Below are 15,997 nucleotides of genomic sequence, written 5' to 3' on the forward strand. Positions count from 1 at the left end.
ATTCTCTTGAAGAGATAAAGACCTTCTTGATTACAAGATGGCATTCAACGAGGGAAGATACAATGTTGAAAAGTCACAATGTTTAGAAAAGTCACATATGTTTGTGAAAACATATGACCACTGAAGGCCCAAGCAGTGCCCTTGACTATTACTATCATGTATGTAGAAAGTGCTCTGAAAGCACGTTAGTAAGCAAATCATTCCAAATCCCTTTAATAATGTTCTTCCATGTCCTGTATAATCCTTACTTTAGGTTCTTATCTTCATTATCATAGTCTATCTAACACTCATCTTTGGGTCTTTGGTATTTTCTTAAATGTACCTTTGGCACCTAGTTTTCCAATCTGTTTTATCAGTTAATGACAATTCTTTAAATGATGTGCGCCATGGAACATAAGTCCAGACATTGAAATCAGACATTTCACTCAAACCTCAAAGAACATCATGAACCATTTCAAACAGTTTCAGGAATCTATGCAACTTGTTAACTAATTATCTTTCAAATTGCAAAATATAGGAACTTATCTCAACTTCACTACTAAAGGCATTCTGAAACGTTTTGTCAAATAGTGAACGGTCGACTATTATACAAAAATCAGTGCAAAGGTTCATCTAGACAGCCTTAAATGAACTCTCAGATGAAGAAATAACATCATGTAGGATTTCTTGTTCTCACCATTTTTTTGCAGATAAGATTCTCTAAAGATATCTGCCTATTAAAATCAAAGATGACCTGCCCACCCATTTCCTGAGCTTCATGGCCTGTAAATGTGACATCATAAATAAATTTAAATGCAACTAAAGGCCAACCACAAATTTTAATTGACCCCTAGAACTTAGAGATAAGCCTATCTGCAAGGCTATTTTATAAATTCCACTTCTAAAGAGAAAATTCTATGAAGCAAAAAAAAAAAAGAAAGAAAGAAATGTAAAATGGATCAGTGTGGAGTGTTCTGGTTGTTAACATTCAGCAGTTAAATTGTAGAAGGTTGGTCACATCTTGAATTGCCACTAATGGTAAAAGGAGAATGGTGTCAATTATTTGGCACAATGCTTGACAAACCAAAGCATTTCAGAAAGGACTGACCCGTCCTTTCATCATTTACAGAAAATTCAATTTGGTCCACCCTTAATTCTCGGGGACAAGACATTATCTGTTTAATATGAATCTGTTACTTTCCACGAGAAGTGGTAGAATTTGGAAATAGGTGGTTTGAAATGTTTAAATCTGCAAAGGAACTTATTTAGGTCCCTTCCTACATACACGATCTTAAAAAAAAAAAAAAAGGCAAGAAAACTTAGCTTCTAAAGCACTTATTCTCTGCTTTATAATACGTGGACATATTTTCAATTTGGCTGGATGATACTAAGGACTGCTGAATAATAACCAGGGTTCTCTCCAATCAGTTCAGCATGCATCTCATCTCTGATCTCAAGGGCACTGATAATTAGCGCCTTATGTTAACATCTTCACTATGAACAGTTCAGGCATTTAGAAACAGGTATCAATGGACTTTAACAGTTAATTTAATTCATTTTATAAATAAGCAACTGAGAATTTTGCTCCAAGTGGCTGCTAGTGTAGCCCATTCCATAAATGGCATTCTCCGAAGCATAAGGCACAATATGATACGAATGCAGCTCTTCGTAATAGAGAGACTGAGAACAGCATTCCTGTACCATAAACTTCAGCCGTTTTCTTGTATCAGAATAAGCAGTCTTATAACAGGGAGCTTCTTTAAAGTATTCATAGCTCTCTTTCTCCGTCTCTAGATGGATCTTCCTCAGCAAATTGTTAATTAACACAGACCTTCTTAAGTAGGTTTCTGGGTCTTCAAGAAATCTGAGCTTCTCCAGCGAAAGTTTAAGAATGCAAGTCCTGTCCTCAGGCAATATCAGGTGCTGAAAAGCAAATACAACCATCATTCAATCGACATTTTAGAAAAATGAAAACAAGAGCTTTTGCTATTGACAAGACTCAAACAAAATTTAAAAGTATACCCTTACTTTTGGAAAATACCCATGGTAATCTTGATGTAAATCTTCTTCTTCTGCATATTTTCTCTTAAAGTAGGCTACTTTCGACGTTGTTAATGTATATGTTAATACTTTTGTTGGATAAGCTAAACAAAATAAAATAATTGGAGAAAAGTCAGATTTTAACTTTAGCAAAAGAGTGTTTGAAAGAGCGTTTAAAAACAAAAGTTTTTTGTTTTACTATAGCAAAAGGGTGTTTAAAAGAGTGTTTAAAAACAAAAGTTCTACTTGTCAAAGTAAACTAGTGACCCCAGAAACTAACATTCTCTCTTTACTTACTACGCAACTTACTTATCAAGCAGTGAAGAAGTCAGTGGCAATTGTCCTGTGGCTAAGAAGCCTGTTTGCAGGCAAATGACACTATTCAGACATGCAGCCCCTCAGAAACAAAGTGTTAGAATTATAATACATTCTTGAAGTGTTAGTAACTATGTCTGTCCAACTCTTTGCAATCCCATGGACTGTAGCCTGCCATGCTCCTCTGTCCATGGAATTCTCCAGGCAAGAATACTGGAATGGGTAGCCTTTCCCATCTCCAGGGGATCTTCCTAACCCAGGGATCTTCCACACTGCAAGCATATTCTTTATTGTGTGAGCCACCAGGAAAGCCCCTAATCCTCTACTTAATGTCATGCCATTTAATGTCAAAAAATATCCACATTTGAAATTGATGCACAAAATGAATGGAAAGAGATGTTATTTTTCATCATGCTTTTCATTATACTGCTTCCATAACAGAAGGCATTTAATGTTCCTCGGTTAATCAAATCTAGCAAAATGGTTGGTGACCCAATTATATACTTTAAAGAAATAATTGCATGTCTACAGACAAACCCTATTATATGGTCATGGTATAACCATCCTCATAACACCTGGCTTAGCATAGGTTAATCATAAGCAAACAGTTCAAATATCATACTGATTAGAAAACTTGACCTTGGTATAATTTTTAAAGGAAAAATGTTGTCCTCTCCTTTAATACGCTATTGTTGAAAATCCTAACTTGTTTAGGGAAGGATGGTGTTCTGAAGGCCGATTTTCAGAGGCTTGGTTTAAAGGGAATTTTTAGTGTGTACACTAGGTGGCGCTCTTATCATGGAAAAGAGGCAAGTATAGTCTTGAAACCTAAAGATATACAGAAGGCGCTTCCCAGGGAAAGCACTGAGTGAATTTAGAACAGAAATTGAATCCAGTTCACAGTACTCATTCAACCTCAGTAGACCAGATCAGAAAACAAATTTATACTTAAGCATTATCAATTTTACCCTTAAACACACCTTTGAATATTTCTGGGTGTTGAGACCATTTGATTCAAAGAATGAGTAGTTTATTAATGTGTTGGCTAAATAAATCCATGGTTAAAACATTTGATGTTTTTTCCCTGACATCTTGAATTTTTTAAATCTTAACTATTAAAAACATACTCTTTAAAAACATGACTCTTCTCAGTTTTTCCTCCTTTTGGTGGCATCTGTATAACATTTCCTGTAGCTTTTTGTAGCTGGGTGGTTTTCCTTAACCAGTAGAAAAATCTACCAAAAAAAAAAAATCACACCTAAAACTTTCCAAATTTTCACTGGCACCGCTGTGGATTATAAACCCAAGAGAGTCTTAAATTAGAGTTGGCATGTTCTGTAAGGGAAATTAGAATTTTAAACCACTGGTGTGTCTGACCTAAAAAGAGATGAATGTGTAATGATCATTGACAACTGAAAAAGTCAGTACACAATTCCTGAGTTAAGTTAGCACATCTCAGTTTATATGAAATTTTCACAGATTTCAGAGGTTAGAAAAAAAGGAAAACAAAATTATTTGTAATGAAAACATCAATGAACCTAGTTTTCTCAGGGGCTATTTTTTTTAGTTAACATTTTCTTAGGCATATTTTTGAGCTTCTCCGGTGACTCAGATGATAAAGAATCTGCCTGCAATGAGGGAGATCTAGGTTCAATCCCTGGATTGGGAAGCTCCCCTGGAGAAGGGAATAGCTACCCACTCCAGTACTCTTGCCTGGAGAATCCCATGGGCAGAGGTGCCTGGCGGGCTACAGTCCATGGGGATGCAAAGAGTCAGGTATGACTGAGCTGCTGACACACGAACATTAGGTATATTTTTAAAGGACTGAATCAATAAGTAGGCGAAACTTTGGGTTATTCTGTGATAACAGTTAATTATTACTTATTGCTTTTTAAAATTTTTTAAACTTTTTACTTTATATTAGAGTATAGCCTGTTAACAATATTGTGATAGTTTCAGGTGGACAGCAAAGGGACTTAGCCATACATATACATCCGTTCTTCCCCAAACTCCCCTTCCACCCAGGCTGTCACATAACATTTAGTAGAGTTCCCTGTGCTACATAGTAGGACTTTGTTGGTTAACCATTTTAAATATAGCAGTGGGTACATGTTGATTCCCAATTCCCTATCTCTTCCCCTCATTCTTCCCCTGGGCAACCACAAGAATTACTGATTTCTTTTAAACCACTTAACCCGTTGATGCCATTATGGTTCTCAAAAGTTAGGAAGCATCAGAATTGTCTCTCTTAAAAACACAAATTGCTGGGTCCCACCCCCAGAACTTCTAATTCATTGTGTCTGGGCTAGGAGCAGAGAATTTCTATTTCTCACAAATTCTCAGGGAATGCTGAAGTTGCAGACCTGGGGACCGAATTTTGAAAGCCTCTATGTCATAGCATTAGGCAAGTGTAGTAGCACTACAACAGCAAGTGGAAAACAGAACGTTCAGCCCATCAACTGATTGCCTAATCGTGAGACTGCCAAGCAACTGACTTGATTGATTTTTGTTGTTGTTATTGTGACATTGGCTACATTGACTTAGATGTTTTAGCTTTATGAGCAAAGCCGGACTCCATTTAAACTAGTAGTGAAAAATGAATGAGATCACTTTTCAACATAAATTCCTCGGTTCACATTAAGAAATATCAATGATTGACACTTATTAGCATTATAAACGACTGGACAGGTCACTAATTTTTTTTTTTTTAACAAGGCTCGATGAATTACTATAGTGCAAGAAAGGGTGAGGAAAGATTTGGAAATATATATGTATATATATTCACATATATATTTGGAAGGAAACACATATTCATTTATTTTACAAAGTAATGTAATGTCTACAGCATTAATAGCCAAGTAAAGACCTTTTAGTGAATGACACAAGGCAGGGCAGGTGGCAATTTGGAGAAACAAGTGTCAAATAAACCAAGTGATGATCTGGTAAAATACTTTTTATTTAACAACAAGACCAAAAAATACATATGGTCCCAAGCAAGGTTCATAAAGATTCTGTCTGCTGTATTCAGGCAGTTATCCTAAGATAGAGAATGTATTGGACCCTGGAAACACAGTAAATTCTCAGGGGTTTAGATTTGTGTCTCAGCTCTGTGGGCGACACACTTAGCCACTTAGTTTATTGCTCTTAAAAAATACCCCCATGGGTTGTTGAAATGCTGAAAAGCTTTCACAGCTGGTATCCATTCGACAATTACTTCCTTGCATGCTGTTTAGCTATTCACAATGTTTTCGGCATCAAATTTTGGAGGATGCTTTTAGCCACTTTGAGGCTAAAATATATAGCAAACATAAGTTCCTACATCTGTTTTCTTGGCTGGATGAGAATTCAAAAATTTCAGAGCTGGGAACTATTTATTGATCACATGGTTCCGCCTCCATGATCTGCAGATGGGGAAACTGAGACCCAGAAAGGTTCAGTGGTTTTCAATTTGGTGTGTGTGGCTGAGTCTGGGTTTTGAAGGCAGATGGAAGCGGTCCAGATCCATCACTTCTTAGCTGTGTGACCTTGAGAAACTTACATGAACGCTCCACAAACTTCATTTGTAAAGTGGGGATAGAAATAATACTGGCTCACAGGATCACTGAAATAATTCGTGGAAAGTGACTGGCATTATGCCCAGAATATAGTAAGCACTCAATCAATCCTAGTTCTTATTATGGCCAATAGGCACAGATCTATCCCAGAAGGAAATCCTAGCCTGGCCTCCTAGCTTTGACCCTAAGATTCTTTCTACCACCCTGCCTCCTAGAGATACTGGATTATAATGAGAGACTTAAATCTGTGTTTGTGTGTGTGCGTGCATGCTCAGCTGTGTCCGACTCTTTGCAACCCCATGGACTGTAGCCCACCAGGCTCCTCTGTCCATGGGATTCTCCAGGCAAGAATACTGGAGTGGGTTGCCATTTCCTCCTCCAGGGCATCTTCCTGACCCAGGGATAAAACTCAGGTCTACTGCATTTTCTGCATTGGCAGGTGGATTGTTTTCCACTGAAACAACTGGGAAGCCCCAACTAGAGAGTTAAATGACTGCAAAAGTGTATTTCAAATGATCAAGATGAAAATAGCACAGATACTATAACAGCTCCAAGAAAATGTTTCTAGATATATTGTCACTGGTTATACATTTCAGGTGAAGGAAATATAATTGTTTTTTAAAATATCCAAATAGTTATTTGGAGAACTAAAGTTACTCTGAATTTCCAAATAAGTTTGGCTGTTATGACCCAGTAAACATATGTAAATCTATTTTTATAATTCTCCCATAACTAAAAAGCCCAGCTCAACCCAGCCTGTTATTCAAATAAAGCTGATGAAATAGACAAGAAAAAGTAAAATGGCCTTATGTCTTCATAGTCCATGTCCTGAACTCTGAGAACAGCATATAAATTATAAAACTGAATGAGGCTGAGCCTAAATTTATCTCTGAAAGTAAAATGGCTAATGCTGACTTGAATATTCAAATTGTTTTTAATACTTTAACCTCTGGGTACATAAAATATCTGTGCCAACCTCAATGTCTTTCCTAGTCTAAAACGTCAACAAACAAATGAAAAGTCACAGAACAAAATGACCATCCTTGTCATTCAAGTTCTGACAAAACAATTTATACATATTTCTTTAAATAAATGTTTAAAATGTAATTACAAATGGTTGCTTAAATGCTCTTTCTTACTCTTCTGCTTCTGCTTCCAGACAATTGAAATCCCATTAGCGCACAAGTGATTTCATTTGGTGCACAGCCCACGGGCAGTACATTAAGGAAAAATCATCAGCAAATTAATTTACAAACACTTCAAGAATACAGACGATCATAAAAGGACAACTTCTGTGATAGTAAAACCATTCTTCGTCCAAGACTGTAAAAAACCTAAGAAACGGTAAAGAAGTGATGAATTTAACATATCTTAATTTTGGTAAGGTTTTCATTTTCTACCCCACAATACTTTAATCAAAACAGAAATACCACAAAAACAGAGTTTAGACCATCCTATTGGCTGTATGCATCTGTACCCAAAGTCAAAGGAAGAGTTTGATCAATGGGGAAAATAAAGAGCTTCTAGTCAGATCAACAACCAATCCGTGATGTGGACAAACCACGTGACTCAGCTCAGTCTCTCAATGATTTCTCTTTGCCTAGCGTTAGCCTGGCATGAGCTTTAAAAAAGTATGTATCCCTACATATCTACATAATGCTTTCCCAATGGCAAAGCTACTGAAATCCTTCCTTAGGTGCCATGGGCACACCTGTTTACAGAGAGCTACTCTACCTCTTAATGTTAGTTACATTCTGCAATCTTGCTCCATTGGCTACAGACACTTCAGTACGATCTTCTGGGGTCACTGGTTCTGATCCCAGTAGTACAATTTATTTTCTTAGTGACTTAGGACCAAGTATTTAATCTCAAAGAACCCTGAGTTTCCTCATTGATTCAGTTCAGTCATTCAGTCATGTCCAACTCTGCGACGTCATGGACTTCAGCACACCAGGTTTCCCTGTCCATCATCAACTGGAGCTTGCACAAACTCATGTCATCGAGTCAGTGATGCCATCCAATCATCTCATCTTCTGTCATCCCTTTCTCCTCCTGCCTTCAATCTTTCCCAGGATCAGGGTCTTTTCCAATGAGTCAGTTCTCATTGACTAAGTGAGGCCAAATATCAAAATCATTGAGTTGTGTGTGGATTAAATGAGATGTTTAAAAAGCACTGAGAACCTGTCATACATCCACATATTTTCTGCTCAATATTACATATTACTATTGCAGTGGCCTCATTTTTGAAGCCATATATGTGAGTGTATACATGCCACTCAGCAGCACTGTGTTGTATGGAGGACATCTGTCCTCTCTTTAGTGTTAAGCAGAGGATGCATGAAACATCCGTGAGTGGATTCAGGAAGACAGACAGGTGCAATATGCAAGGCTGTAATGCTACGTCTTCTGTAGACCTTTAGCTTTGCTGATGCTTAGCAATATCCCATCAATTTTCTCCCTCATAACCTCTTGCCTGGCACCTTTCTGGATAATATGTTCTAGAGGAGCAGAAATCATTGCCAGTTTTTAGCTGTGACTCAATGGAGCAACCTGTTCCTTCAGAAGTATCTTCCACCCCAGGCACATGGTTGATCCTACTGGCAGTTTAAAATTACCAATAAGTTGCAGCTTCTGGAAAACTTTCCTAGGAACTTCCAAGGGATACTGACAGCCAGGGAGTTACAGATTTTTTTTTCAAGAAACTAGCAGCATAAAAGAGAGCCCCAAGCGCAGATATGTAATATTAAATAAAAGACCATTTGATGTTCCACATGCCTACCTTGTTTCACTGGTGATGGTCTTGGAACCAAAGAGAACATCTTTAAATGGACAGGATCAGCCAGGTAACCATATTTACCTTTGATACTGCACTGAAGCCTACATGAGGAGATCTGGCCCTACTAATGAGAGAGACCTAGCGCAGCAGGTTCCTGGGGCAAGTTTTGTGACTTATCACCCCTCAGAAGTGCATTCCTTATTTTGAAGGATGAGGCTCCCTTACACTCTACCTTTTACCTTAGAAAGTGGGAATGAATCAGAAAGAAACCTGGCAAAGCAACCACATTGACAGGTGGAGGTGACAAGAAATATCAGCAGTGTCTAGGGAAATGCTCTACTTCCTTAGGTACCCCAGTCTGTTGCTCAAAGAGAAGGGTTTTAAATCCCTGCTATGTGTATGGAAGTAGCCTTTTTTTTTTTGAAGTATAGTTGATTTATAATGTTAGTTTCAAAGTAAATCTACTATACATAAATGCATATCCAGTCTTTCTTTTAGATTATTTTTCCATGCAGATCACTAGAGTATTGAGTAGATTTTCCAGTGCTACACAGGAGGTCCATGTTAGTTATCTATTTTATATGTAGTAGTGTGTCTATGTTAATCCCAATCTTTCGATTTATCCCCCCTTATATCCTGATAACCAAAAGTTTATGTTCTACATCTGTAACTCTATTTCCATTTTATAGGTAAGTTAACTGGTACCCTTTTTTATACTCCATATATAATATGATATTTGTTTTTCTCTGTCTGACTTACTTCACTCAGTTTGACAATCTCTAGGTCCATCCGTGTTGCTGCAAATAGCGTCATTTCATTCTTTTCTAAGGTTGAGTAATATTCCATTGTATATATGCACCTGCTGCTGCTGCTGTTATTCAGACACTAAGTCATGCCCAACTTTTTGTACCCCATGGACTATAGCCCACCAGGCTCCATGGGGTTCTCCAGGCAAGAAGACAAGCGGGTTGTCATTTCCTTCTTCAGGGGATCTTCCTAACCCAGGGATTGAACCCAGGGATCAAACCCACTTCTGCATTGCAGGTAGACTCTTTTACTACTGAGACACCCAGGAAGAATATATGTACCACATCTTTGCTTCCATGTCCTCATGGCTATTATAAATAGTGCTAAGGTATCACCTTACACTAGTAAGAATGGCCATAATACAAAAAAAAAAAAAATCTACAAACAATAAATGCTGGAGAGGGTGTGGAGAAAAGGGAACCCTCTCACACTGTTGATGGGAATGTAAACTGAACAGTCATATAGAAAATAGTACAAAGATTCCTTAAAAAAACTAAAAACACAGCTACCATATGATCCAGTTATCCCACTCCTGGGCATATATCCAAATTTGAAAAGATTTACTTAATTTTACAAATTTACTTAATTTGAAAAGATCCATGCACCCCAATGTTCAAAGCAGTAGTCTTTTCAAAAGTACCTCATGTGTAACACCCTCATTTTCTTCCACTTTGATACTACCATCGAGTTTGGGTATATCACCAAAAACATTAAGCCAAATATCCAGACGTGTTGTAGAAAAACATAAATTAGAACTAATCATTAACTTTACTCACTAAAATAGAGTCATTCCTCAATATCAGGGCACTGGTTCCAGGGCCCCCACAGATACCCAAATCTATAGATGCTCAGGTCCCTCATATAAACTTGTGTTGTACAATTGGCCCTCATATTTGTGGGTTCCATGCCCTTGAACATCTTGCTCTGGAGTTGGTTCTCTGCCCTCACTCATAACTGCCTCATTTATGTCACCACCTGGAGTTGTTGTGGTGATAAAATGTTCTTTATTCACAGGGCACCTTTATTCTAAAGAGTGATAGATACTTCTTTAAATTACGTTGTGTTCAACTCATGCATACCACTTAGTAGATGTCTTATCCCCCACATAAGATATTAAGCCATAAAGTGGTATAATAAGGCTCCAGGTTTCTTAGTCCTGATTCTCTTTGCAACGTCCCCAACTTTTCTTCACATCTTAACCCATGCCCCCTTTTAATAAACATTTTAAAAGTATTCTGATACACCACCATGGAGGGGATTTTACAGGTTCCCTACCCCTCCTCCCCTCTTGATTATCACTAATATTTAGAAGATTCGTATATTTCTACCTACCAAGAAGATTTTTTTTTTTGCATTTTACTTTCTATAATTTATACCATGAGAAAAGGTTTAATTTTTTCCAAGTACATTACAATACTGAACATAACACTAGCAGATCCTTTGTTAATATCCTCCTACCACTCCTATTGAGAATTATGGCAGCAAACTAGCTAACTGCTTTTAGCCTGTTAAATTTAATCATGAAAAATTAAAAAATAATTGTGTTAGACTAAAAAGTGGAAATATTAATGCAATGTATTGAGACTATCTAGATAGACAGCTTATTAAAAATAAGATGGAAGGCAGGGAGTGCTGACAAAAATTAGCTCCTCCCAATATCTAAAGGTGTACTTCTTCAGTTTTCGTATTGCACAGTTATGGTAAATTTGCCCCTGCTTCTGAAATCATTATATAGGCTTTTTCTGGGGTTCTGAAGCATATTGCTTTGACAGATACAACAATCTGAACCGGTTGTGCCTTGGCTCTAGAGCTATTGTTTGGGTGTTGGTATTTTGACAGTGAAAGCCAGCTGGCATGAGTCCTCAGTGGAAAGCCCAGATGTAGAGGCAATGGCCTCAGCATCTTAAACCTTTCAACATTTCTCCATGTTTCAAAGCATCTTCTAAATCCCACGAAAGTAACATGACATAAAACTGAATGCAGAATGATTTCATGAACACCTAAAAACTTCCAAATAGAGTACTGGATGAAAAATTGAAACTAAAAAAAAAAAAAATTGAAACTAGAACTTGATTTCAGTTATAACTTGCTTGATCTTAGCCTTAAGTCTTAGTATACTCCTAAGCCTTAAGTATACTCCTCTCTATAAGACATGGTATGTTCAAGTACAGCTGGTCTTCCCATTAACAAGAGTGACTAGTTACATTGACAAGAGAGACTAGCTACACTGGCTAATTACAAACTTGTGAAATATTTTTTCATGCTCTTAGAATCTACTAATGTCTCTAGGATTAAATGCTTAGGTTATAATGATTTGTTTTTGTTTATTTAAAACACCATGATAATATTTTCTGGTGAATGACTTGAAATAGATATGGTCATCAAGATTTCATAGTAAATATTCTGCACATTATACATTCATGATGGAATCAAAATTAAAATTTAAGAACTCCTTTCACTTGACCTTTTGATTATGACAGTGGTTTCAATGAAAAAGCAGACTCATTCACATAAATTGAAGGGCCCTGAGTGATTTTAAACTTCTATGCATATTAAATAGGGATAGGATGTATATAAATTACTAATGCAAAGGCTAATAATGCATATACATGAGCCAATACTTATGGTTGCTTTACTCAAACTTTCCTCAGATTGATAGCATGACTAGAACTCTATATGCATCTCATGTCAGCTGACAGTAAATCTTATTGGTCTCTGGATTTGTTTCTCACCATAAAATGTAGTAATTATGGTGGAGGAAGGAAAACAGGTGGATGGTGCTAAAGACTAATGAAACAAGCATTTCGGGACTCAAGCAGTAATCTTTAGTGCTTAAAATTATTAAGCTACAGATATTTCAATAAGTGATCAAAGAGACCAGTACTTGTAAAGTCTTATGACATCCACAAAAACTAAACAACCAGATTAGAATAAATTTTCAAATAGGTTTCTGAATAAAATTGTTCGATTATTTATTTTTGCAAAAGGAGGTAAGGAAAGAGAAGAAATGTGCCATGGTATATTTTTATGTATTTAATTATAATCTGCTAGACTGGTTACCTACAGGAACCGCACATGGATAGCTCAGTACATGTGAAAGCTACACTGGAGGGCTCAGTAAAAGACTATGATATATTCTGAAAATTGAGTTAAAATGCTTGACACTCATGGGTTTCTATCACAATGACTTTAATGCAAATTAAATTTTAAAAATCACCACATTCTCTTTTTGCAAAGAGCTCTCTTTATTGCCTTCATTTCGGACATGTACCAGTGTGCTCATAGGGTTTCCGCTTGACATGTTCGCCAAGCCAGGCTACCTAATTTGGCCCCACCCTACTCATATGAGTCTTCAAGAGGAAAATCTGCCAGCCCACAAATGTCCTTTCTACAGAAAACCTCTGTTGACTTCTACCCAGCAACCATCTATATAAACAACCCCTTATATTGATCTTGTAAGTTATGGTAATGCTGCATTAGCATTTATTTCTCTGGATACATATTTAAACAGTAATTTCTTTTAAACTAGTGATTACCTGGTAATGCTGAATCAATCTGAAAAGTGTATTTCTAGGACAGCTTCAGAAAATCTGGTGAAAGTTCCCCTTTTCACAGTGAGCATTTCTCAAAGCCTCAGACTCATGAATGGCTACCTGAGATTTTGAAACAAGGAGAGAAACACAAATAACATTGGAAGAGTCAGAACTGCACTGACTTGAACTGGTTATCAAGTCAGGAGAAGGCATGCAATAGGAAGACACTAAGATGTTTGAGGTGGAGTTGATCTGGACCAAAGAAGTAAGTAAACCTTCAAAAACACAGTTACTATAATGTTCTCCATTTAATTTAATTGTAAACATGAGGACTCGTAACTATTCTAAGAAATGTGGAAAGAAATGAATATCTCATCAAATATTTACTGGGCAATTATTTGGGGGATGTTATTAGTAGGTTGATTAAAAAAACCAGGTATAATTAGTTCTTTAAATGCCAGATTTTTGTATGATTTCAAGAAATATTCTCTCTAAAGTAACAATTCAGCAGTTACCTCAAAACAGACTTACTCAATCGTTCACCGGAATACACACTATTTCTCCCAAGATTTGAAATTGTCAAAGGGTACTTTATCTTTGAAGACAGTTTTTCTTTAAAGGGCCATGTTTAACTGCACCTTTATTTTTACATGGATGTATGCTTACAGATCTCATCATCTTCTATATTTAGAGAGATGAGCTTTCCAAAGGAAGATAGGCAGCCAATGAGGAGGATCCCGTTAAAAGAGAGGTGAGTTACTATGGTTACTTTTCAGGAGATTGAGTAACAGTGAACTGGCTGCTCCTAGCCAAATGGACCCTTTCCAGAGCAGGACCTAAAAAGAATGTTGCTCTCCATACGTGTTGATTCAATTAGCCGAAGCTACACTATCCTTTTCGCCTTAACCACAGGTTTTCTTTGGGAGCTCACTGCTTCCAGCGCTCCTAGCTGCACACAGGCAGTAAAGTCAAAGGAAAAACAGGACTGAAAACTTCCAAGCACAAACCTAACAGCGATGGGCAGGGGCATCTGCAAGAACAATCCCAAGATTTAAAGAAGAAAAATCAAATTATATTGTTCGGGACCACCAGCTAGCTACTTTTCAATGGCTGGGGCGGGGTGGGATCCCAGAACACGTCCCGATCAACGCCCTCAAGGAAAGAGTCTTTTCTGAGCCTGGGGCGGGCACCTGGCTGGATAAGTTCAGACATACCTTGCAAGCTGGGTCCACTCACCAGGAGACCGGAGCATGCACCTGTTTCATAAAGGCGCGGGGTTAGGTGCTCCCTCCCGCTTTTACGGCGCTGTCACTCTTCAGAAGGGCACTGACGGCGACAGCGACGGCGGTGGCGGCGGCGCGACAGTGGCAGCGGCGGCAACTGCAGCTCGGCGGGCAGCCCTGGCTCCTGCAGGTCCGTCCCTCCAGTCTCTGAAGCGCCTCTCGCTCGGGGTTCGCAACGCGAGGCAGGCGCGCAGCTGTTCTCAGCTCGCATTGGACCAGAGGGAGCAGATGTTATCCGGTTGCTAGGAGCGTTGCTAGGAGGCGATGACGCCCCTCCACAGCTCGGGAGCAACTTTTCTGCAGGTCGGTGCGCTGGTGGGGGCTGCTGGGAGGAAGGTTTAAGAGCAGGAACCAGGAAGGTGGCGAACAAAGAGCCCCAAATGGAGGGTCCTGTGCTCGCCTGAACTGAGGCCTGAAGGGCCGGTTGGGTTGCTGCGGTCGGGTGAACGCCGTGGCTCTGCGTGCCGGGCTTCAGGCCCTGGTCTGCTGGACTGGGCAGGTGATGATGGCCGCGCCTCTTATGCGAGGGTCACTCGCTGTAGGCCCTGGCTGAGTGTCCTGTAGAAGGATCGGGTTTGGGCATGCGAGAGGGTTGGCACTTCCAGCGGCTGAAGAAGCAGCAGGACTCTGTTAGTGCCTCTAGACCCGCTGGGATGCTATTCACCTTGGGGCAGGTCCCTGGCAAGGTGACAGAGGAAGGGGTGTGCGTGTGTGAGGAGGTGAGGCGCATGGGACAATGAGTAGAGGATCTTCCGCCCTCTGGGACTCTTCTCCCCAGTGTGTTCCTGTTTGTGTCTGCAGGTTTGAACATTTGACAGATTTTGAAGAGGGGAAAAACATCTAATACATGGAAATCAGTCCAGAGTCTAAATCCTTTTGGCACTGTCTGTCGCTGCCTACTGGTATTTTGCCAAAGCTTTCAGAAAAAATGACCCTGTGGTCTGAAGTACTTTATGCAGTTAGAAAGGCTTCATTTTGATCCAGTGGCTAATTAAAACCTCAGGCTAACAGGCAAACTTCTTTAAAATGAAAATATACAAAAGAAAACGTACTTTTCACAAAGGAGACTGGAAAAGGTATGCATGTTTCAGTCATTCACACTTTAGTATAAAGTCGCCCAAAAGCTTGTGCTGTCTCTGTACTGTATCACTCAGGCTATGTTTTTATATTTTATAATTGCTTGTTGTTGTTGTTCAATGGGGTTGTTGTTCTTGGGTGGAGGGGGATGTTGAGAATGCCAGTGTGGGCAAATTTGGGTAGCCAGTGAGCCAAATGAAAGAAAGGAAGATGACAAACATCTCAGGGAAATTTTGCCCAGTGCCATTCTCAGAAAGGAATATCATTGAAGAAGTAGATGCACAACTTCCTATAGGGTCAGGTCAGGGTCTGGAAGGAAGAGGACACCTCTGGGAATCAATTAAAAAGAGAAGTTGCTTTCTTTGGAGCCAGAGCAGAGCTGCTATACAGTGTCAAGTTGACTCCTGCAATGGCAGCTTTTCTTCACAGTTGAAGGAGCTACAGAAAGTGGCCCTACAAATCTCAGGGACCTCTGCCCCCTCAGGTACCCAGTACCAACTTAATACCTATAATAGAATGTAGAGTTAAGAGTTTGTTGGCCCTAAGATTGAAATACTATAAACTTGTACTAATAATAAACTCAATTTTAGACATCCACTCACAATACATATGTATATCAAATCATTATGTTGT

At 38.8% G+C, this 15,997-nt stretch overlaps 1 pseudogene across 1 annotated transcript; it reads right to left on the reverse strand.

The window, feature by feature from the left end:
• Nucleotides 1-1,505: 1,505 nt before the first annotated feature.
• On the reverse strand, nucleotides 1,506-15,092 carry LOC147364216 (uncharacterized; annotated as a pseudogene). Its single transcript, XR_015134218.1, has 4 exons — nucleotides 14,219-15,092; nucleotides 13,008-13,124; nucleotides 2,008-2,123; nucleotides 1,506-1,902 (listed from the first exon to the last, which is right to left on the reverse strand). The product of XR_015134218.1 is annotated as an uncharacterized LOC147364216 (transcript).
• Between the last annotated feature and the right edge of the window lie 905 nt (nucleotides 15,093-15,997).

This window comes from Bos grunniens, chromosome 10, assembly GCF_055505025.1.
Source record: "Bos grunniens cultivar Pamir isolate PY7600 chromosome 10, Bosgru_T2T1.0, whole genome shotgun sequence".
Classification (NCBI taxonomy): domain Eukaryota; kingdom Metazoa; phylum Chordata; class Mammalia; order Artiodactyla; family Bovidae; genus Bos; species Bos grunniens.